This window comes from Acanthochromis polyacanthus, chromosome 1 (assembly GCF_021347895.1).
Source record: "Acanthochromis polyacanthus isolate Apoly-LR-REF ecotype Palm Island chromosome 1, KAUST_Apoly_ChrSc, whole genome shotgun sequence".
Lineage (NCBI taxonomy): Eukaryota > Metazoa > Chordata > Actinopteri > Pomacentridae > Acanthochromis > Acanthochromis polyacanthus.
Genome location: NC_067113.1, coordinates 62432363 through 62455797, shown reverse-complemented (window position 1 = coordinate 62455797; position 23435 = coordinate 62432363). Strand labels below are relative to the sequence as shown.

The window sequence follows — 23435 nt, the reverse complement described above, 5'->3', positions numbered from 1 at the left end:
AACTGGATTTTAGTTTTGTTTCTGGCACACCCTGACCTTCAGCATCATGTATGATGGATCTGAATGACTCACTGAGGTTTCCAGTGGACACTGTCTGATAGTTTTTGATGCAAAAGTGATGCCCTATTTTTAGGCATCTAATGTGATAACTTGAGCAGACAGAATGCGTGAGTAATATCATTGTGTGTGTGTCTTTTGCCCACAGTGTGAAGTGGCTGAGGGCCAGTGAACCTCCTGCGTCCTTCCCTGCAATCCAGAGAGGTTCTGCTGGACCCAACTAACCCCCAGAGAATACTAACTCCTCCTCTATTAAACTCCTTCCTGCTGAGCCCTTTGTGTCTGGACTTAATTACCCTGTCGCAGGAGCATTTGATTTAGAGACCAGCTTAGCCCTTTTCATTACAGATGGGGCCCGGCTGCTCTGTGAAGAGAAGGAAATTCATTCATTTGACAAGAATGAAAAAAGTAAATATACGTCAACAGTCCGTCGTCGAATTGAATCCCACATATTCAAAGAAACTTTCCTTTCTAAAGATATTCAGTCCCCCTGGGCCTGTACAAGCCTGCACACTGTGGACCTCTATAGTAAAAGACTATTCCCCTTTCAAGCAGGATTAAATCATTTCTTGGCCTTGTCCTTGTTGGAGCGGTCCTTCCTTAGAGGTGAGACAGTGTGAGTAAAGCCAATCTTAAAGGCTTCAATGGGTGGGAGCCACCTGCCAATCCCATTTTGATTTGTTGACGCTAATCCAAGGATCACTACACACCACCGGGTCAGCCTGAGGGCTTCAAAGCCCCTTAATGCTGACTCAGGATCAGGCTCCACAACCTTGACCAGTGAAAGAAACAACGCAGGCTGGCTCCAGGTCAGTAAAAACAGACAATTGGTTTTCAGTAAACCACATCCTTCACACACGAGAATGTCCTTGGAGTCAAACCATGAACAGATAAAAGACATTATCAACCATTTATTTACCCAAAACATGCTGGCTCCATTGACTTCTTAAATACTGTTTTTCAGACGACTTCTTTATCTACCTGCATATGTCAAACTTCTTTGTCTATCACGTCACCAGCTACTTCAAACTGGAAAAACACCGACTTAAAATATACACTACTGTTCAAACTTTTGGGGTCACTTACAAATGTCCTCATTTTTGAAAGAAAAGAAGCTTTTTTTCCAATGGAGATACCAATAAATGAATGGGTCATTCCGTGTGGTTTCACCAGATGGTGGTTGCCGCACCATCTTCAAATTAGTCCTAAATTTGCATGCCATTAGATAGTCACAAAAGTACTTTCTACGCAAAATTGTAGGCCTGTAGCTCAAATAGTTTGAGTTGTGGGGGCCTGAAATTTTCAGAATTTGGGCTTTAAAAAGCCTCGCCAGCGTTTTTTTGCATCTTTAAGTGGTTATTTCTCAGCCTTTAGACATACCAGAGAGCTGTGAGTTGGTAAACAAGGCCTCTGCATGTAGCTAGTGCCCCACAAACATCCTCAGGTGTTTCCCTACACTCTGCAGGCCATGGGGGCTTGCTAAAAATGCTAAAAAATTAAGAGATACCTACTCACGAGTAGGGGTTGGGACCTTAAAAGTACTAGAAATACTGCACAGACGTGTTCTAACACCCCTGGGTTCCATTTTACACAAACGTGTGTGATAACTTGGCAAACTGGAGCTTTCTAGGTACCTCAGTTTGGAAAATATGAGCTCCCAAAGTTGGACGAGATTTTTAATTGGCTATTTTTGGTGGCAAAAATCTCAATGTGGGACAGGTACCAGAGACCCCAAATTTTTCTACAAGACAGTTCCATCTGTCTTCTATCACTGTACAAAAAAGCAGCAGGGTTATATTTGTAGTTACTGAGATATTCTTACTCAAAATGGCATGGGTAATGTCAAAATCGTTTTTTGCTTTTCAGTACTTTAAATTGGGATACAAGTATTAGTAGTCATTCCAATGGTAGTATTATGTATGTTTTGTTCTTTTTGAAATGTTAGTTGTTAAAGGTGACTACCTTCAAAAAGTGTAATGGTATAACTTAGGTATACCTAAGTTATAACTTAGGTATAGGTTCTTTTGCTTGTAACATGACATTGTACAATTAAATTAACATGTTTAATCCCACTGCACCGATACTGTAAAATTCAACATTATTGTTGTTATTTTTAAATTAATCAACCATGAACTACTACAGAGCTCCCTGAATTCAAGTTAGTACATGTAATTTGTATGTGTATGTTATAATTACATGTATGCATTGCAAACAGGTATCAACATGTCATGATATCTACAGGTATGGCTCTAAACTAGACCTTGTGACACAAAAAGGGCATTACGCTATTTTGCTTTTCAGTACTTTAAATTGGGATACAAGTATTAGTAGTCATTCCAATGATAGTATTATGTATGTTTTGTTCTTTTTGAAATGTTAGTTGTTAAATGTTAGTTCAAAAAGTGTAATGACCTAAGTTATACCATTACACTTTTTGAAGGTTGTCACCTTTAACAACTAACATTTCAAAAAGAACAAAACATACATAATACTACCATTGGAATGACTACTAATACTTGTATCCCAATTTAAAGTACTGAAAAGCAAAAAACGATTTTGACATTACCCATGCCATTTTGAGTAAGAATATCTCAGTAACTACAAATATAACCCTGCTGCTTTTTTGTACGGTGATAAAAGACAGATGGAACTGTCTTGTAGGAAAAATTTGGGGTCTCTGGTACCTGTCCCACACTGAGATTTTTGCCACCAAAAATAGCCAATTTAAAATCCATTAAAAACCTAGAAAGCTCCAGTTTGCTAAGTTATCACACAAGTTTGTGTAGAATGGAACCCAGGGGTGTTAGAACACTTCTGTGCAGTATTTCTAGTACTTTTAAGGTCCCAAACCCCACTCGTGAGTAGGTATCTCTTAATTTTTAGCATTTTTAGCAAGCCCCCATGGCCTGCAGAGTGTAGGGAAACACCTGGGGATGTTTGTGGGGCACTAGCTACATGCAGAGGCCTTGTTTACCAACTCACAGCTCTCCGGTATGTCTAAAGGCTGAGAAATAACCACTTAAAGATGCAAAAAACGCTGGCGAGGCTTTTTAAAGCCCAAATTCTGAAAATTTCAGGCCCCCACAGCTCAGAAACTACTTGAGCTACAAGCCTACAATTTTGCATAGAAAGTACTTTTGTGACTATCTAATGGCATGCAAATTTAGGACTAATTTGAAAATGGTGCAGCAACACCCCCAAGGAATATCTGGTCATTTCACCTGGAATGACCCAAATGATAAAACCAGTGCAGACATTGTTAATGTGATAAATGACTATTCTAGCTGGAAACGGCTGATTTTTAAAGGAATATCTCCATGGGGGTACAGAGGAACATTTCCAGCAACCATCACTCCTGTGTTCTAATGCTACACTGTGTTAGCTAGTGGTGTTGAAAGGCTCATTGATGATTAGAAACCCCTTGTGCAGTTATGTTAGCACATGAATAAAAGTGTGAGTTTTCATGGAAAACATGAAATTGTCTGGATGACCCCAAATTTTTGAACAATAGTGTATGTTAAACTCAATAAAGATAAACTAAAGAGAGCCAATGGTTTCAGAGAATTTTCATTAGAAGGTTTTATGCTGCTATAAAAATGTAGCCTCCCATTTCTAGATTTCTAAAAGAGCTTAATATTACACAAGGCAAAATGAACATCTGAGCTAACCTGATGAAAATATTCCTCATCACATTTCCAAACTGGAAACAGCTACTAACTAAAACAATTGGTCAAGATAATTTTCAGTGACTCCAGTGTTTAATGGGAGCTAACAACACTTCTCCATAGTCAGGACCTACAAGAAAAATTATGAATAAATGGGCTGTGACTTAGTCAAGTGACATCATGATCACATGAACGTTTTTGTTTGAAAAATGCACAGTTCACCGTGTCCCAGAAACCTACATTCAGAAAGATGTCTTCTTTAAACTGTTGACTCTGCTCGAGAAAAGTCCCTAAAGTGAGCTAGAGCCAAACTGCAACATGCCACTTCTTTAACGGATATCCATTACGGCGTCAGACTGCATCACCAGCAACCTTTGAACCATCCTTTCAAACAAACATTTCCACACTTGTCTTCCTCATTTTCAAATTACCCTCTGCATGATGTCAGCAGTCAGTTGGCTGAGTCAATCAGCAGCGTTCATCACAGAGAGGCGCCCTCCTTTAAGCTGCAGCAGGCCTGGCAGGATGCCCACTCAGCCATTTCTGCTGACCACACACACACACACACACTCACAGGCCGACTAACTGCACTGACATCATTGGTTCGGTCATTTGAAATACCTGAGCGCGCTGCCAGACTTGACCGTTGATGTTTCCTCAGCTGTCATTTTAACAGATTTGTTACCAGACGTCTTCCTGAGCTAAACAGAAGTGCATCCCATCATGTGTTCATTAAACTAACAAACTGGGACATGAAACCGTGTACAGAGAAGTGCACACTGCAAAAGCTCAAAATCTTACCAAGTCCGTTTGTCTTATTATTATTCAAAATGTCTCATCCCACTTGATTTAAGATAAATTCACTTAACAAGTGACATTTCAGCAAGATGGAGGGACTTGTTTGAAGACAACGCATCTTAAATATCTTGTCAAGTCAAACAATCTTGAAATTATCTTGTTTTAACCCTCACGTTGTCCTGTTGGTCAAATTGATTTGTTTAAAAGTTTGAAAATGTGGGGGGGGGGATATATAAAAATTTCACAGTGAAAACCTCCACATTTCTAAGGGAATTTTTGCACATTTTTTATGGAAAAAGAAATGTACAAAAAAAATTTCTTTAAGGAAATTGAGGAAAAAATTTTTTTCTGAATGTTCTTAAAGAAATTATTCGAAGCTTCACTGCTATATATATATATATATATATATATATATATATATATTTTTTTTTTTTTTTTTTTTTTAAATATTTTTAGGATTTTTTGGAGAATTTGTTCATTTTTTGAAAATATTTACAATTTTCATTTTTTCTTTTAAAATTTTTATTTCTTGCCAAATTTGGGATTTTTTAAAAAAAAAAATAAAACATTTAAGGGAAACTTTAAAGGAATTTTCTTCCTGAAGGTTTTGTACATTTTTAAAAATTTGGGGATTTTTTTTTGCTGAATTTTTGGATTTTTTCCAGACAAGGAAACAATATTTTTTGGTGTCGTAAATGAAGACAACAGGAGGATTAAGACACCTAAGCTTGACAATCCTGATAAAATATAGCTTAAAATAATTTATCCCAGCTAATTTTAAGATCTCAGTATTCTTAAAACAGCTGTTTCCCACCGGTGGGTTGAAGTGAAAGAGAAAATGATAGCCAGAGGGGAAGGGAGACCTGACAGTAGACTAAATTGGTGAAAATGAAACAGATTTTCTGACAGCCTTGGCTGAAAAACATTAATAAGACGTATTTCGGGGAAATACGGTTGCAGGGGAAACAGCCGTTTGCCCCACCGGTTTTGGCGTGAGCTATCGCGCGATTTCAGAACGAGATTTGCTTTCTAGCATTCCAAGATTTGGATTCAGACAACAACAAATAGTGATCGCCAAGTAATGTGGAGGTTCTCGTTCACTTCTCATCTCTTGTGTGTTGTGGGACACTCGTTGAGACTATCCGAGCCGGTCAGTGTGGGGGGGAAAAAAAAAAAAAAAAAAAAGCACATTAGGGCGGACTTTGATGCTAGCTGAGCTGCCTGCCTGGCTAAATACTGGAGCTATGTCAAAAATTCATTTCTCCATCACTCACATGTATGAAATGACATATGAAAACAGACCCCAGGTTGAAAAAAAACAAAGTTCCCCTTTAATGTATCTTATTTCAAGAAATGTGACCAAGCCATTTTTCACTTGTTCTATTGGCAGATTTTTTCCACTTATTTCAAGGTAAAAGTTTCTTGAAATAAGTTTTTTTCCTTGTTTTAGAGGAGCATTTTTTCCAGTGCATCAGGAACTGAACAACTGTTGCAGTCCATTTCAAATGTGACATCTGTCTGGCTGCCAAACACTGGCAGGGCGTCATAATGGATGTCAGCTACTGTAAAGCTTACAGTTTGTACAGCTCCTCCTCTACTGTCAACATGGTAGTTAATATTATAACCCGTATTGACTTCACGTGTAATACTGTCCAAACTGAGTCACACAAAGTAATTCTGCTGTGCTGTAGGAGCTCTGCCAATAATCAAACATCCAAACACACAGCTCCAGTGCTATCGTGTTCAGGCTTTATTCAGATTAGCCTCTGTAGCCCAAACAGCCACGTCGCTGTGTCTCAACTTTTCACAGAGCCAAGATGTGAGAGGTCGAGGGTCACAGAGCTCAGGCCAGTTAGAGACGTTTGTCAAATAATAATCCTGGTTAGGGCGGAAAGGAGGATTTAAAAACTGGGGCACCTTTCACCTTAATTAGCCTCACCAGTGCTAAGACCTGGTGGGAGAAATCTGGGCCCCCTTAGATCCTCAGAGATCAGGAAAAAAACCTGACAGGAGGAGTGAGTAAAGAGACATACAAGCACAAAATGAGGAAACCGAGTACTGAGAGGTTTTGACAGCTGAGTGTTATTTTAATGCAACTGCTATCAGGATTTGCCTGATGATTAAAAAAACATTTATATAACAATAAAAACATAGCCATCTCTCACATTAAAATGACGCTTTGGAGGAAAAGATAATCCTGAAAGGTTTTTTTAATAGAGAACCCATAGTTTGGCATTCATCATTGCATTGCACAAAACAGACATTTTATTTCTAAAGGCTGTTTCGGGATCTGTAGTGAAGTCTAAACACACAGCTGACCTGTACTCAAAAGCACTGACATGAACTAGTCGATAGAAGCTGATTATTCACATGAGATAAAAGGAGTTCAGCTAGTTCAGAGAGTGCAGTATTCTTTTAAGTTCAGCAGCACAACCAGCCTGGTTTTAACAGAGAACCACAGAAAGCAAATTAAAATGGTGTGAAGAAATGTAAAGATGCCATTTTTGTTAAAAAAAATATAATTGCAGCTAATTGAATAGAGATACAAAGGGCATCATTTTAGGATTATATAAAAAAAATGGTAAATATTAGGGGCGTGAAATAAAAAAAAAATGACGAAATAAAGTTCAAAGACACACGAAATAAAACTAAATAAAAAACGTGAAGGGGCGCCGCGCACCACAGACTGATGATTTTAGACCCTCCTCGCCTACCGTAGCAAAACACTTGCTTCAAAACGGAGGAAGTCGAGGTTAAGGAATTAGCTGACGCTCCTTCATCAAATAAATGTGGCTTCCTATCTAAACGACGAGAGACCGGTAAGAAGATAGCAGATAAAACAAAAACCGTGTGCAAAATATGCCGCTACAGTTCGCCGTGTACTGCGGCGAGTACAACTAGTTCACAGTTGAGACATTTATAGGTCTAGACTGCAGCTCCTAGGACTGCTATTTGTTTTCCTTTTCATTCAAGAATGTAGTTATCCTGATTATTACAACAACAAAGCACTTTTTTATTGAGATTTTATGTTTGTATTTGCACTGTAGTCTAAATAAGGGGGAAAAAATACAATTTTTTTTTTCAAAGAGCATTTATTTTGTACTGATGCAGCATTATTTTTTTGTATGTCTGCATAAGGAAGAAAATAAAGAAAATGAGATTTTTGCATAACATCCTACTGTTGGGGATTTTCTTTAATCTTTATTTCATATCGTGAGTATTTCGTATAGTTTCATGAGTTGACCATTTCTTTACACCCCCAGTCAATATGCACCAAAATGGAAATGAAACACCCCATATGAATAACACATGAGGTCAGCTCTCATGTTCAACCACATACAGGATAGACACATCCACCTATAGAACAATAACCCTCACACACAAACAAACACCACCAGATGAGACAAAGAAGCCTTAATGAGTTAAAAATGCACATGGGCACATATGGGCTGCGAGGCTGTGAGTGTGGACACAATGGAGATGTTAATGACATCTTGGATTACCACTCATCTATTTAGGATAGAGCTTACAGGAACAGAATGAGGGTGTTTGTGTGTGTGTGAGACATCTTTCGGGACCCTTGGTAGACCCAAAATGTGAGGCGTGGTGCCAAAGATCAAGCAGATGGTGATTATGAAGATAGTTGAAAATGAGGTTTACCCCTTATGTGTGCTCCCATTTATGAAGCGCTGGTCAGTGGCTGCTTTTTCTGAACACAGTGGTGTTCTGTATTGTTACTGATCAGGAGACAGATCCAGACTTTAGGGCAACGAAAACAACGACACCTTCACCTTGATGCAGTAAGCTCAGGCTTGAAGACTAAAAATGGATTCAGAAGTAGCTAAAAAGGGACAGGCTTTTAGTAAATTCTATTCATGCATTAATTTACAAAACAAGTTTCATATAAATTAATCTACCAAGAGGATTATGGCAGATCAAACCAGAACATCAAGAGACATATTGCCATAACCCAAGATGATTTAACAAGAAAAACACCATCTGGATGAATACACACATCAATATCTGAAACATGGACAATATCAAACAATCTGCAGAGAGACTCCAGGCAACGGAAGTGCAGTTCCTACGAAAAATGCTAAAAATATCGTCGGTAGAAAGAGCAACCAATGAAGAGGTGCTTCTGTGAGCGAATGCGAAAAGAACAATGCTGGCAACCATCAAATCAAGAAAAATTCCTAGGACACATGATGAGGAGGAATGGTATAGAGAATCTTGCAATAACAGGCAAAATAAAAGAGAAGAAAGCAAAAGGACGCCAAGGAATGGCATATTGACAACATCAAAGATTGAATAAATACACCAAATGCCAACAGTGTACTAAATGCAACGTATAACAAAAGAGTATGAGAAAAATGGAAAGGCATGGTCGTCAACAAGATTACAAAAGACACCCGAGAAGAAGATGTGTACCATATGATACCAAAATCAGCAGTTTAAATACCCATATCAGCTGACCAGTATTTGTAAAGCTTGACTGATGCCACATCGACAACAAGATTTCTTCTGGAAGAGCAACAATGAACATCAATATAAACGTATCACAGGAAGCACATAAACCTGATCAGTGACTCTTACTATAATGCAGTTTGATAGCAGTTAATTTCTCCACAGCTATGCAGAGTCTGCTAGCCTCACACTGATTTCCTTTAACATAAATAAGGATGCAATAAACTACTGGATGTGAGGTTGATTTGGTGCATATATGTAATGCAGTTAAAGTTGCAGCAGAGCTTTGTCAATTTTTATGAACATGTGAGGATGAATAATGACATGCTTACACCCATTTAGCTCCTTCCTTATTTTTGCGGTCATGACTTATAGTTACATCACATTCAATGTAATGGAGTAAAGCTAATATATCTGATGACTTACACAATAAAATCAGTGGAAAAATGACTTCACAGCCATAATTACAAGGTAAAGGCTGGAAATCTTGTTGTGAGCTCAAATGTAAACACCACCGTAAACTCCTCACCAGCATCTGAAGCCCTTCCCTGGTGTCAGCCTCTATCCAGGAAGCACCTGTCCACCCTTTACTTGATCCTTTTTCCTCCAACGGGAAACCAGGAATCTCCCCCATGTGCAAGACTTCAACTTAATACAGCCTGCCTTATTGTCCCGGCACAATAGGCGCAGCAGCAGGATAAAAACAGGGCAGTCAGTGAGCACTTTGATCCAAAAACAGCAGCACGAGAGTCTTTCTTTTTAAGCTTAGGAGAAGTTTACACTCCCAATCTAACCTGCTTTTCCTCACAGGGATGCACAATTTATCGTTGCAGCACAAACATTGCAAAGTGCGCAAAATCATGGTAACTGCAGTGTGAAGTACAGAAAATTATCTTAGACTTAACTGCTTTTGCCGCTTGATAAAAAAAAAGAACATTTTCAGAGTTTATTTCCAACACTAATCTACTGGAGAAGACTGTCAGATAAAACATAATTTACACCTTTCTTTTTTATTATTTCACAAGACCTGGAGTTTGCTGACATGCAGGCTCCACATGTACACAGCAAGACGAGCAAGGATCAGGAAAGAAACTCTGAAAACAAAGATTTAATTGCAAAAAGAAATGCATCATCAGTTATATGGAAAGAATTTCAGCCTCACAAAGCTCCGTATGAAAAGTTTAAAGCCAGATTTGAAAGCCATCCAAAGCAGAGCTGCAACGATTAACTGATTAGTCATCAACTATTAAATTCATTGCTAACTATTCTGACAATTGATTCTGTGTCGGTTTGAGCGACTTTTAAAAGATTAAAGTCAGAACTGTGCAACTCCACCTTCTTAAATTTAAACATTTCCTTGTTTCTTTCTCTCTCTGCCACAGTAAACTGAGTATCTGTGGGTTGTGAAAATAAACAGGACATTTGAGGACGTCATATTGGGATTTGGGAGACACTGACTGACAATTTCACCATTTCCTGGCATTTTACTGATCAAAAAACAAAAACTTATGGACCCATAAAGTTAGAGCATATGAGAAAGGATACAATCAAATGCCATTCAGCGTGGGCGATCATTTCTCTCCATTTATTCTGATCTTTTTCTCTCTGCACTGTGACTGTTGTTGTTCCATGATGTCAGTTTGTTTATCATTTTCATTCTGTCTGCCTCGTCCTCTCTTCCCATTCATTTTTCCAGCTGTGATGATATATTCCAGGGTCTCTTTCCTCATGATGTGTCCAAAAAATGTTTTACTCAACAGCGTATAATTTGTGTTTAGTAATTTTAAAACGTCTTCATTGCTTATTCTGGCCGTATCAGATATACGTGGCATGTCAAACCACATCTCTGCTGCTGTGATTTTGTTGTACATTTTATTACGGCAGAGTTCTGTGACAACTGAGGTACGTTTGTCTGTTAGCAACATTACTCAAAAACAGACTAATGAATTTGGATGAAATTTTCAGGGAAGGTCAGAAATGACACAAGGATTCACATCCGTACATCAGAACTGGCAGGATATAACAGCTGAGAGTCCTCACATGGATGCCAATTGCCATTTTCTTATTTGTCAGTCTATTTTTCATTTTCATAAATGCTGTTCTTACTATTGCTTCTCTACATCTGATATCTGTGAAAGGGTATGTATGGCTTTTTTTCCAGTCACTGTTAAAACTAATTTGGTATCCTTATAACATCACCCTGATCCTGCTAGGATGGTTCATTCTTTCAGCGCCAGTTTTCTCCCAAATGCCTCACAGCTTTACTTTCTATTGTAGTCATTACAAACACGACATTCACTTGATCCCGTTAATCACTGCAGCCAGGTTAGATATGCGCTAGTAAACTACTGATCCTCTAACCTATTTATTCCCACCTGCCAATCACAGCTAATTCAGTGGCGGCAGCAGACCAGGAGTTGTTGTTTCACACCAGCACACCTATCACAGTCAATTAACAACCTGCTCTTATGTAACAGAGAAACCTAGAAGGAGCTTCAGAATCTAAATTGGTTTAACCCTCCTCATTTAAACTCTGCTGAAGGAGAAAGTGAAGCCTTTCCTCAACGGTTACATGACAATTAACACACTTTTCTGGAATAGTGAGCAGCCCTAGAGGTGGATTTTGAGCTTGTTTGCGGCAAACACTAAGAAAACCTTTAAAAATATAAAAGGTAACTTCACTTTTCCTTTAAAAGTTGCATTTACTTCGAACATGCGCAACCTTTAGAGCTGTCCTAGTCTTATTACAATTACCTCACCCTAAAGCGAACACAGGATTTGTTATGTAAAAAAATAACGGTATCTGGAGTGATTTGTAGCTGCTTCCACGAGGCTCCCTCATGGATTTGAACAGAATACCTCTGCACAGAAGAAAACTTCCCGATAAACTTCACACAGCTGTCAAAGAAAGCAACAGTCTGAAACTCACCAGCAGCACTCAGAGAAACAGACTCCTCAGGCTCAACGTGTGCTCGCTGGGTGCAGCTTTATCGTCTCGGTCCTGTGGAAATCTTGAGCTGTTCTCCAGTTGTTGGTTCCTCATGTTCTCCTGCTGCAGCTGAGGCTCCGTGTGTTTGTGGGCAGCGCTGTTCGAATCAGCCAATCAGAGCGCTCCGTCCGCAGGGGGCGTGGCCTCCGCTCACCTGAGTGTCATCTTACTGGGTGATGAAAACCCATTCAGTTTTCAGAAACAAGTGCAGCCATTCAGCCGGGAAACCTCCTCAGAAGGCTGTTGGAAGTGAATGGAACAAGCTGCATTCTTTCTTTTTGGAGATAATATTGTGCAGTTTTTATTTTTCTGCTCCTTCTGCAAAACTTAGGTGCTGTTTGGAATTCAAATCCTTCCAGTGCTGTTTTCAGCTGTTTCCACTAAAGAGAGTGTATTTTTAATTCACATAGTGTTTTGGTATTTCAGCAGCAGTAGAGGAAGTATGAAATCCTTAACAACCGGCTCTGATGAAAATCACATATTTTTATCCTTGTAAACAAATCCATTTTATATGTTATCATGAGATAAATACGCAGTCAAAGCCACAGCTGAAACTGCAGAGTGCTGATGACCCTTCCTGCCATTTTAAGGCATTATTAAAGACTATTTTCATGGGTTAAAAAACAACTTTGAAATACATTACCAACTTTTAGTTTGGACACATCTTCTCATTTAATGGTTTTTATTTATTTTTATGACTATTAACATTGTAGATTCTCACTGAAGGCATCAAAATTATGAATGAGCACACATGGAATTATGTAGTAAACAAAAAAGTGTGAAACACATCAAAAATGTTTTATATTTTAGATTCTTCAGAGTAGCCACCCTTTGTTTGATTATTGCTTTGCACACTCCTGACATTGTGTCTTTGAATTTCTGTTTTTACTTGGAACAGACCATAAGACTATCTATCGATCTATCTATTCGATAGATAGAATAGAATTTTAACAATTTTCTGTACTGTTCTGGAGCTTAATGTGCAATAATTCTCGAAAGAATGTATTAGAGTAGAGGTATGAAGTGAAACTGAATAGAGACACATTTCATTTTCTTTTAGGGATTTTGGGGAGCTCAGGCTCTTTAACAGCTCAATAGACATTAGCTTGAACTTTCATAGCCTTTTTTTAATCAGAATTTACAGTGGGTACGGAAAGTATTCAGACCCCTTGAAATTTTTCACTCTCTGTGTCATTGCAGCCATTTGCCAAAATCAAAAAAATTAATTTTATTTCTCATTAATGTACACTCAGCACCCCATCTTGACAGAAAAAATCAGAAATGTAGAAATTTTTGCAAATTTATTAAAAAAGAAAAACTGAAATATCACATGGTCAGAAGTATTCACACCCTGTGCTTTTGGGGATCCTCTGCCATTCTTCCTTGCAGATCCTCTCCAGTTCTGTCAGGTTGGATGGTGAACGTTGGTGGTCTCTCCAGAGATGCTCAACTGGGTTTAGGTCAGGCCTCTGGCTGGGCCAGTCAAGAATGGTAAATGGTTGTATTTATATAGTGCTTTTATCCAAAGCGCTTTACATGATACGTCACATTCACCCATTCTCTCTCTCACACACACACACACGCGCACACACGCGCACACACGCGCACACACGCGCACACACGCGCGCACACGCACACACGCGCACACACGCGCACACACGCACACAGATGGTGGAAGCTGCCATGCAAGGCGCTAAGCACGACCCACCAGGAGCAATTAGGGGTTCGGTGTCTTGCTCAGGGACACCTTGACATGAGCTCGACGGGCCGAGGATCGAACCAGCAACCTTCCAGTTACAAGATGGCCACGCTACCCACTGAGCTATGCCGCCCCACAAGAACAGTCACAGAGTTGTTCTGATGCCACTCCTTTGTTATTTTAGCTGTGTGCTTAGGGTCATTGTCCTGTTGAAAGATGAACCTTCGGCCCAGTCTGAGGTCCTGAGCACTCTGGAAGAGGTTTTCCTCCAGGATATCTCTGTACTTGGCCGCATTCATTCTTCCTTCAATTGCAACCAGTCGTCCTGTCCCTGCAGCTGAAAAACACCCCCACAACATGATGCTCCCACCACCATGTTTCACTGTAGGGATTGTATTGGGCAGGTGATGAGCAGTGCCTGCTTTTCTCCACACATACCGCTTAGAATTAACACCAAAAAGTTCAATCTTGGTCTCATCAGACCAGAGAATCTTATTTCTCATAATCTGGGAGTCTTTCATGTGTTTTTTGGCAAACTCTATGCGGGCTTTCATGTGTCTTGCACTGAGGAGAGGCTTCCGTCGGGCCACTCTGCCATAAAGCCCCGACTGGTGGAGGGCTGCAGTGATAGTTGACTTTGTGGAACTTTCTCCTGTCTCCCGACTGCATCTCTGGAGCTCAGCCACAGTGATCTTTGGGTTCTTCTTTACCTCTCTCACCAAGGCTCTTCTCCCACCATTGCTCAGTTTGGCTGGACGGCCAGGTCTAGGAAGAGTTGTGGTCGTCCCAAACTTCTTCCATTTGAGGATTATGGAGGCCACTGTGCTCTTAGGAACCTTGAGTGCTGCAGAAATTCTATTGTAACCTTGGCCGGATCTGTGCCTTGCCACAATTCTGTCTCTGAGCTCCTTGGACAGTTCCTTCGTCCTCATGATTCTCATTTGCTCTGACATGCACTGTGAGCTGTAAGGTCTTATATAGACAGGTGTGTGCCTTTCCTAATCAAGTCCAATCAGTTTAATTAAACACAGCTGGACTCCAATAAAGAAGCAGAACCGTCTCGAGGAGGATCAGAAGAAATGGACAGCATGTGAGTTAAATATGAATGTCGCTGCAAAGGGTCTGAATACTTATGACCATGTGATATTTCAGTTTTTCTTTTTTAATAAATTTGCAAAAAATTCTACATTTCTGATTTTTTCTGTCAAGATGGGGTGCTGAGTGTACATTAATGAGAAATAAAATGAACTTTTTTGATTTTGGCAAATGGCTGCAATAACACAGAGTGAAAAATTTCAAGGGGTCTGAATACTTTCCGTACCCACTGTACATGAAATCTGACATGCTTTAGAAATTCACAACAGAAAATGACACAGTACCTCAGTTTGAGGTTTCAGAGACCAAAGCTGGTTGAATACAGATGATTTTCAGGAGTTCAGTTTACTGTCTGCTCTAACAGGCAGTTTGATCGACCACAAATGTACACTACCGTTCACAAGTTTGGGGTCACTCAGACATCTTCATGTTCACTGTAAGTAAATAAAAAGAATAATTTTAGAAAATGAGGTCAATTGTATTTTATTGTGGAAAATTTATTGTGTTTTTTGGGATGTGTGGAACTTATTTGAAGCAGTCAAAAAGGCCCCATGTTGCTTTGGAGAGTCCTTAAAAACAGAATGACAGCAAAGTCCTTCTAAGTAGAACATCTCCGGTGACCTACCTGTCTGATCAAACAAATAATTACTATGTGGATGGCACGTGATGTTTTCTGCACAAAACAGACAAACACATGTTGGCCTACTTAATAGCTAACAATGAGAAGGATGAGTCCCTTTACATCAAACTATCTCTTCATGGGCTATTCAGGGTTGCTCGGTCTCGTGAGGGGGAAGGACGACAGGATTGAGTTGAGTTTCAGCCACACCCTTGCCATTGTGGAATGAAACCATGCAACCTTTACTACGGCCTTTTTTGTTATAAATACTTCAGGAAACAGCCAGCTGCAGAGCCTGTCTCCCCAGAAAGCCAGATGACCCTGTTAAGCTCCCTGAAACTGGATATTGTTCTGCTGTTAACTGAAAACACGCACAACCACTTTACAAAGGGTCCTGGTGCCGCACAAACGGATGAATTGAAGACGTGAGTGTGTGCCAACAACTCTAAAATCACCCTCTATAGCTTTAAAGAGCAGAAAAAAACATGTTAACCCTCGTGTAGTCCTTACATCCTGTACATTCTCCTTTTCCCAAGGGTCAAAAATGACTCACTGAGCCTCTAAAATAAAGCAGTTCAATTGAATTTTCAACCCAAAAATCTATTTTACATGAAGAAACAACCTGTCATGCATTACACACTTTCTGAATGTCTGAATTTTTCCCTCTTCAGAAGGCAAAAAGACTACATTTGATCAGTGAACACCACTTGTTTTTATCACTGTTTCCTTTACTAAAGTAGAGATTTGATATCACTATTATTGTAGCTAAATCTTCTGCAAAGCTGTAAACATTATTTGTTTAGTAAGAGATAGTACTTATATCCCAAGAAAGTACCAGAAATGTGCAGAAAGTAGCTTTAAATGCACTTTTTGAGGGGAAACACCGGCAGTGTTCTGTATACTATACCATGGATTTCGACTACAATAACTCAGCTACAAAATACCAGTCTTGTCACATCTTTTGAATCATTGCTCCCACTTACAACAATAATGAGAGTAAAATACAACAATAGATGCAAAACAAAATGTAAAGAACATATCAAAACCCAATTAGATATTTAGAACAGTTTGCATTTGTGTATGCATGGACTTTACAAATGTATTTGTCACATGTGCAGCACACAGTATTTGTTTTACAGTTTTACCTCCTGGATGTCTGAAACAATCAGATCAATGACCTACTGGTTAATGAAAACTACAAACTGCACTCATGGTTTTAGCATACAATGTTTTACTTTTTCTAATGGTGGAGTCACTTTAGGAAAAGTCATTGTATTTCAAGTTGGAAAAAAGTCATTTCAGGGATTTTCTCTGCTATTAAACACAGTGGCTGGGTCATTTTGGACCCTAACACAAGGGATAATTAGCAAGAGCATGTCATATAAACTATATTTTTAGCCATACTTGATCACTGGTTTGTTAATGCCAGCAACTTCTTGTTGGACCAACACTTTGTTTCATTTAATGTTCTGAATTATTTTGTGATCTGAGATGATCAATGCGGATGTATCCAGGAAAAATTATCTGTATCTAGTCTATAACAGATTTTAAAAAGCCCCACAGGATGAAACCTAGTTACCTTGGTGGTCCTCTCACTTTTCTTCTAGCACCACCATGAGGTCACTTGTTGTGGTTCTGTCCCAAAGTGAACAACCTGATGAATAAAGATGGCTCTGTGCTGCAGATCACTGCTGGTTGTGGAGAGAAGGATGCTAATAAAGCTGCTCAATATAATGGACAATACTGCACATCTCCTACACAGCCTAAAGGTCAGACAACAGACTGTGTTCAGCCCTGCTGCTGTAAGGACCATGACAGAAGGTCATGCCTGCCCACTGCAACATCCACTTACAATGACTCCTTTCTGTGCTGGGAGAGGACAATACCACTTAATTACATTCAATTTTACACATTAATAACACATGTTTTAAAGTTAACAAGTCAATTTTTGTTCTTATGTAAATTGCAAAGGTTGTAAGTTAAGTGAATTGCTGCCTCAACATTATAATATCCCCTTTAGGATCAATAAAGTACTCTAGATTGACATCTGATCTAAAAAGCTTTGTATGGTTGAATTTTGGTACAGATATTTAATTTTTGGAATCCTGACTGACTCACTGCTTTATCTATCGCTATTATTCAGGCCAAAATCTTTGTTCATCTTTAAAACTTCCAAAAACCTTCCCATCAACCTCAGCTGTAGGCAGCTATGACAAACTGTTGGCATCCAAACACGCTAAGTAAACATGGTGACCAGGGTAAACAGTACATCTGCAAAGCATCAGCATGTTAGCTTGGTGTTTCAAGTGCTGTCTTTCCTAACAACAGGCTCACAGATCTGTCAACATTGGTATGGATGGTTGTTAAACAGCATAATCTGAATGGACTCCTATTCAAAAATGAACTCAAAAATGCATTCGGGTGGAGATTTACACAGCTTTTCTGACATTTAATGAATGAGTGTACATCTACACATGTTAGTCAGCATTTGAACAGGCCAATGCATTTCATTTCCCCTTTAAAAAGACAGCAGTTGTTTTATAGTTGCATATTCTTTTGCTAATCGTGTCTCATATACACTTGAAATGGAAAAGATATTACCCCACCCCACACATCTGTTGCTACTGTGATGTTTTCTTGCTGTCTTTTGATGAGACATTAATTTCTGTCTTGGTCCCATATCTGCTTGTACTTTGAAGAAACTGCTCTTTCTGTTATTAGAGTCTGCTACTTTCTATAAGCAGAAATGAGCTACACTCACACAGAGGGTTAGGGTTAACCCTCACCACAACATTAGCTACAATCATCTGTTTCTGGACCCTGGGCTTCCTGACCAACCACCTCCAGACTGTCAGGTTAGTAAAGCACACATCCTCCACCCTCAGCCTGAACACTAGTGTTCCACAGAGGTGTGTGCTCATCCTCTCTTCAGGCAACCAAACCTGACAAGAAAACAAAAGATTGTAATGGAACTCAGGAGGGCGAGGTGAACAAACCTTGGCATAGCCCTCGCTGATGGCGAGGCTGTGGAGATTCTCCGGTTGTAGATTTCTCATGACAAGGATCACTGCAGAAGTCTCTTGGTCCATACAAACCTCCACAACTATTGAGAAGGTTCAGCAGTGTCGCTTTTTCCTGAGGAAGCTCAGGAGAGTCAGTCTGCCACTGAGCCCTCTGGTCTACTTCTGCAGGTGAACAATGGAGAGCATCCTAACATAATGCATCATGTTAGGATGCTTCCATCTCCACCAAGAAAGACCAGAAAGCTCTGCAATGGTTCAATACAACAGCCCAGATCATTACTGGGACTCTGCTGCCATCTACTGGGGACATTTACCAGACCTGGTGTAAGATCCAGACTCACTCCTTCTGCAGGAGATACAGGAAAGGACACAAAAACAACAAAACTAAAAACAGCCTTTTTCCCAGTTTGTTAAACTTTTGAACATAGCTGGATTCCTCACTTTCCACTCACACTAACACACACTGAAACTGTCTGATTAGGCTGTTCACACTGTTCAGATGTGCTATTTATTTAATAAGATCTGCCTTTCCTTCTACCACACTCAGCACTCTAAGTGTTGCATTTTTATATACTAACATGCAAAATATCTTGTTGTTTATATCTTTATTGAGAATGTCTTTTAATGGATTGTCTATATGTTTTTGGTTTTTGTTTTGTTTTGTTTTGTTTTGTTTTGCCTGGATGAAGAAAAACTCAATATATACATAATTTCTAAACAAGAGAACCACATACGCTGAAAGCAGATATGTGATATATATAAACAGATTAACAAATGTTATGAGAATTTGTAAGAAAGAAAATTATGATAGAATATTAGAAGAAATAAAAAACAACATTGAGGTCACATGGAATGTACTGAATAGTGTGATAAAAATAGAACTGAAAGCTACCCCCAATATTTTGTGGCAAATAATAGAAATATTAATAGTAGCAATGAAGCTGTAAATGAATTTCAAACATTCTTTGTAAGCGTTGGATGAAAACTCGCAAATGAAATTAAAGCAAAGAATTGAACCTCCCGAGCTGTAATCCTTTTAAGTGCATCAAGGTTCAGGATACCTTTTGTTAAGCTGATGAACATCATTAATGAACTTGAGGACGTCTTACAGTTTGAACTCCATTGTCAGCGCTGCCATTTTTAGACCCGGAGCCCACATGTCAAAGGACTCAGTAAATGGCACTCCGAGTAACATCTCTGGTGTCCTGTATGACAATGTCGGCCTACATTCACCTTGTTGCATCTCTAAAAGTCAATGATGTTGAGTTTAATTGGGTGCTGATGCCGGTCCACAACCACGACGTTGACTGCTTTTAGATTGACATGTATTATATTTATAGAATGCAAAGCTCTCCACCTGCCAGTGGTTTTCTTGTTGAAGCTGATCGTTCTATATGTCACTGGTTTATTGTGCAAATGAACTAGAAGAAACAACCACTATTGAAGTGTTTTAGAAATTAGAGTCACTCTTTGATGTTTCAAGGGTTTCTGGTTGAAATTTATTTTTATTCTTTAACTACTGGTGTGATGTTTATAAAGAGGCAACAAAAACATTTCTCTTTACTACTACAAATTTTGAAACATCTGATCAGTCATGGATCAGTTATATTGTGTAATAATTGTAACAAGAAAAGCACTCAGAGCACAGAATACTCCATCAAGGCTGCTCAGTCCTTGTATCATTTCCAACGGATAAGTCCAGATAAGTCCGCAGTGGAGGATTTGTAGTAGGATAAAAATCGTGTGATCGTCAGCAGTGTTCACCTGTTGTCAAAGTTACAGTGACACTGTGCCGCTATTTCACAGTGATACAGAAATTTTGAACAAATCCGTGGATCCAGACTATAAGCTGCATCACTGCCAAAATCTAATTAGTTGGTCCTTGTGTCGTTTCTGACCTTCACTGAAAACTCCATCCAAATCCGTCTGTTTTTGAGTAATGTTGCTAGCAGACAAACAAACGTATGCTGATCATCACATAACACCACCGTGCTCCTTGACAGAGTAATTAATGGTCATTTGATTGTTTCTATGTGTTTTATGAAGTTTCTTATGTCTTTTATCAACAGGTTACCCATCTTAAAACAAGTGGCAATGGGACTGATCTGCTGTCTATACCTGTAGGATTATTTTATCATTATTATATTTATTATGCAGCAAAATAAATCTCTTTTGCTGTATTCACAATTAATCCGCCACAATCTTTTGCAAAAGTAACACTAAACTAACTTTAAAATACTAAAGAAATTCAGTAGAGAGAAACTTTTTGAATGGCAGTATTAAGTGTACTCCTTTCACTTTGGTCTGGATCAGTCTCCACCACTCCCTTCCCTCGTCTCCCAGCATGCAACTCACTCCAACTGTGACTGTAACCAGTTTAAAATCTCTCAACTGATCCCTCCAAGTACAATATGTTCCTGAGGCAATGAGGTGAACCCACACCATCATTTAGACATAATGCCTGACTGCCAGAAGATGGAGCCGTTTTCCACCAAATAACTCAACATCCTCCTGGTAGTCCAGAGCTGTAAACCTCAGGGGTGGAGGCCGCAGGGAGCAGGGAGGTGTAAGGACGTTGGATGCAGTTAGCGCCCCACTGGGATCCTTTGTGTGGGTGCTTGGAGGCAGCTTGGGCTTACTGCCCCCATTTGCACCATATGTCATGAGAGACCTGTCTGTCACATCAGATGAGAAGAGCTGTAGTGATGGCATAACTGTCTGCAGAGCTTTCAAAGTGCACATTCACAGTCGCTGCACACCATTCATCACTTCTTAAATGCAGTATGACTGAATAAAGGGCAGGACTTCTAAGTTCAATCTGCTTTTGTTAACAGTTTCGGACCATAGATTCCCCTAAATGTGCACCATTATGGCATTAATTCATAATACGAAACAATAAATGTCATGTTAATTTAATATGCATGATATTTTATTGATGGATGCCTCTGAAGATGTGTTTGATGCTTTTGTGGTGACTTCAGTGTTCATAGTGACGATCTGCTGGAGGGTAGTTGATGAACCTTTTAATTTCTAATTCCATCTGCACTAAAATGATTGATTTCAGGGGCTTCTTTTGAACTATTTAAGCAGTTTCAAGCTATTTGCGGATGACCTGACAGGTGTGAAGTTAGGATTAAATCAAAAACTTGAAATCTCTTGCGGGGATGTAAAAAAATAAAAATAAAATCCTTGGACCGTGGGATGTTTTTGAAGAAAGTGTTGTGCTGCTTGGAAAGGTTTGTGCCACAGAAATTCCACATAGGACAAATAAATAACCCTTAGAATATATCAGTTAAATGTATTCATGTAAACAAAACACCTGATGTTTCATTGTGTAACTCAGGCATCAAATGCCCAAAGGTAAATAATGCAACTAATCTGCAAAGTGTTTCACTAATTCATTTAGAGAATTGTGATGCATTTAACCACATAAAATAGGTCAGATGAAAAGAAATCTTTCTCCTCAACACACACACACACACACTACTACGTTTTATGCAAAACAGAATAGCAGCATTGATTTATTTGGAAATAATTAAACAATCCAGAGAAGCACTTCACTATACGCGCATCCATATGCATCATGATAAATAGGCCATTTTCGGGAGGATCATTCATGACATCAACTATTATCTAAACTGAATTCCATTAACTAATTTCATTTTCTAACTCAAAACGCAGCTGAAGCCCCACTTACAATAATATGAGGTATGAATAGCAATCTGGCTGTAGTGGATTAGCTGTGATGGAGAGTTAAATTGAGTATCTGGTTATGTTTTTCACTATATTAAGACGAAACAAAAAATAATCTTTCACGATTTCACTGTTTGACAGCCCACTGTTATCGTTTTGATGAACATTTTACCCCTAAACGGTGAACTCTGTGCTCCACAAACACAAAGGTGGATTTCACTGATAGCGCATCTTTATCTAGCCTGCACATGTACTGTACTGACAGAAGCTGCACCGACAACGCCAGCTAGGACAGGTGGCATAAACACCAACAACACATATCCATTTAGTGGTTTTACTATATAACAACACGTCGTATAACAATAATAATCACACGGATCGCAGAAGTAGCCACATTAGCTACAAATGCGTGAAAATGAACGCACGCACACACCACGGCTAGCTTGTTAGCGTTCCTTAAACAGGTAAAACAGTTTAGTAGTGAGGTTTTTAGCCTTTAATGTGACTCACAACTGAAAGGCTACAGCTATAACGTTGTGCTTTCTTCGGTGTGAGCCGCTCGCACACGAAGGTAACCTTGTTAGCAATGCTAGCAGAGATAAGGGATTGTAACCTAACACGCTAAAGTAGGACGCCGTCGCCCTGTTAAGCTAGCCTCCAAACGGCTCACTTAAAACGAAGACTTCCTCCCAGAAAAAAAATGTTGATATTGTCTCGCAATGACACGAAGCAGTAAATGCACTCGCACTTATCGTGATACGTAAGAGAGTAAGTAGATTAAGTCAAACTGCTCGAAGCAGCGTCGTGTTAATATTGCTACGGCGTGCTAAGCTAACAGGCTAGCGCATGACCGACTCCTTAGCACAGAATTCGGTTGACGGGTGGGGAGTCCAAACAGGCGTGAGGTGAACTCCGGTGTGCCGCAGTTTGTTTGCAAAAAGAGCACTACTTTGAAAACCACACGCAAGGACACGCACTTTTCCGCTGTCTAGTGTCAATTCCTCAAAATGGGGTCTGCTAACGTACGTCTCCGCCATTTTGTGACAGGTTTTTCATTGAGCAAAGGGGTACGTGTAATGGTTGAATGTAACCCCATCAAGAAGATATCCGCTTGGCAGTTGCAGGGAAAAGGGATCAGGAGTAATTTTCAACCATCCCGTGAGATAAAGTCGTTTTGAAGTGGTCAGCAAGGGATAGCAGCAGCTTACTGCAACGTTTACAAGCCTCCAGCAACAGATTGCACCAAGTAAAAAAAAAAAAAAAAAAACAGGCACTGGAGTGACCATATGTGGACGAACAAATACTTGGTTAGACAACACTGTAGGCTTTA

General features: G+C 39.4%; 1 protein-coding gene across 1 annotated transcript in view; it reads right to left on the bottom strand.

The window, feature by feature from the left end:
- gas2l3 (growth arrest-specific 2 like 3) overlaps positions 1 to 12050 on the bottom strand; it is a 54808-nt gene extending 42758 nt beyond the window's left edge. The window contains exon 1 of the mRNA XM_051948651.1: positions 11917 to 12050. The gene's annotated coding sequence lies outside the window, so the exon portion shown is untranslated. The remainder of the gene's footprint in view (positions 1 to 11916) is intronic.
- Positions 12051 to 23435: the final 11385 nt, after the last annotated feature.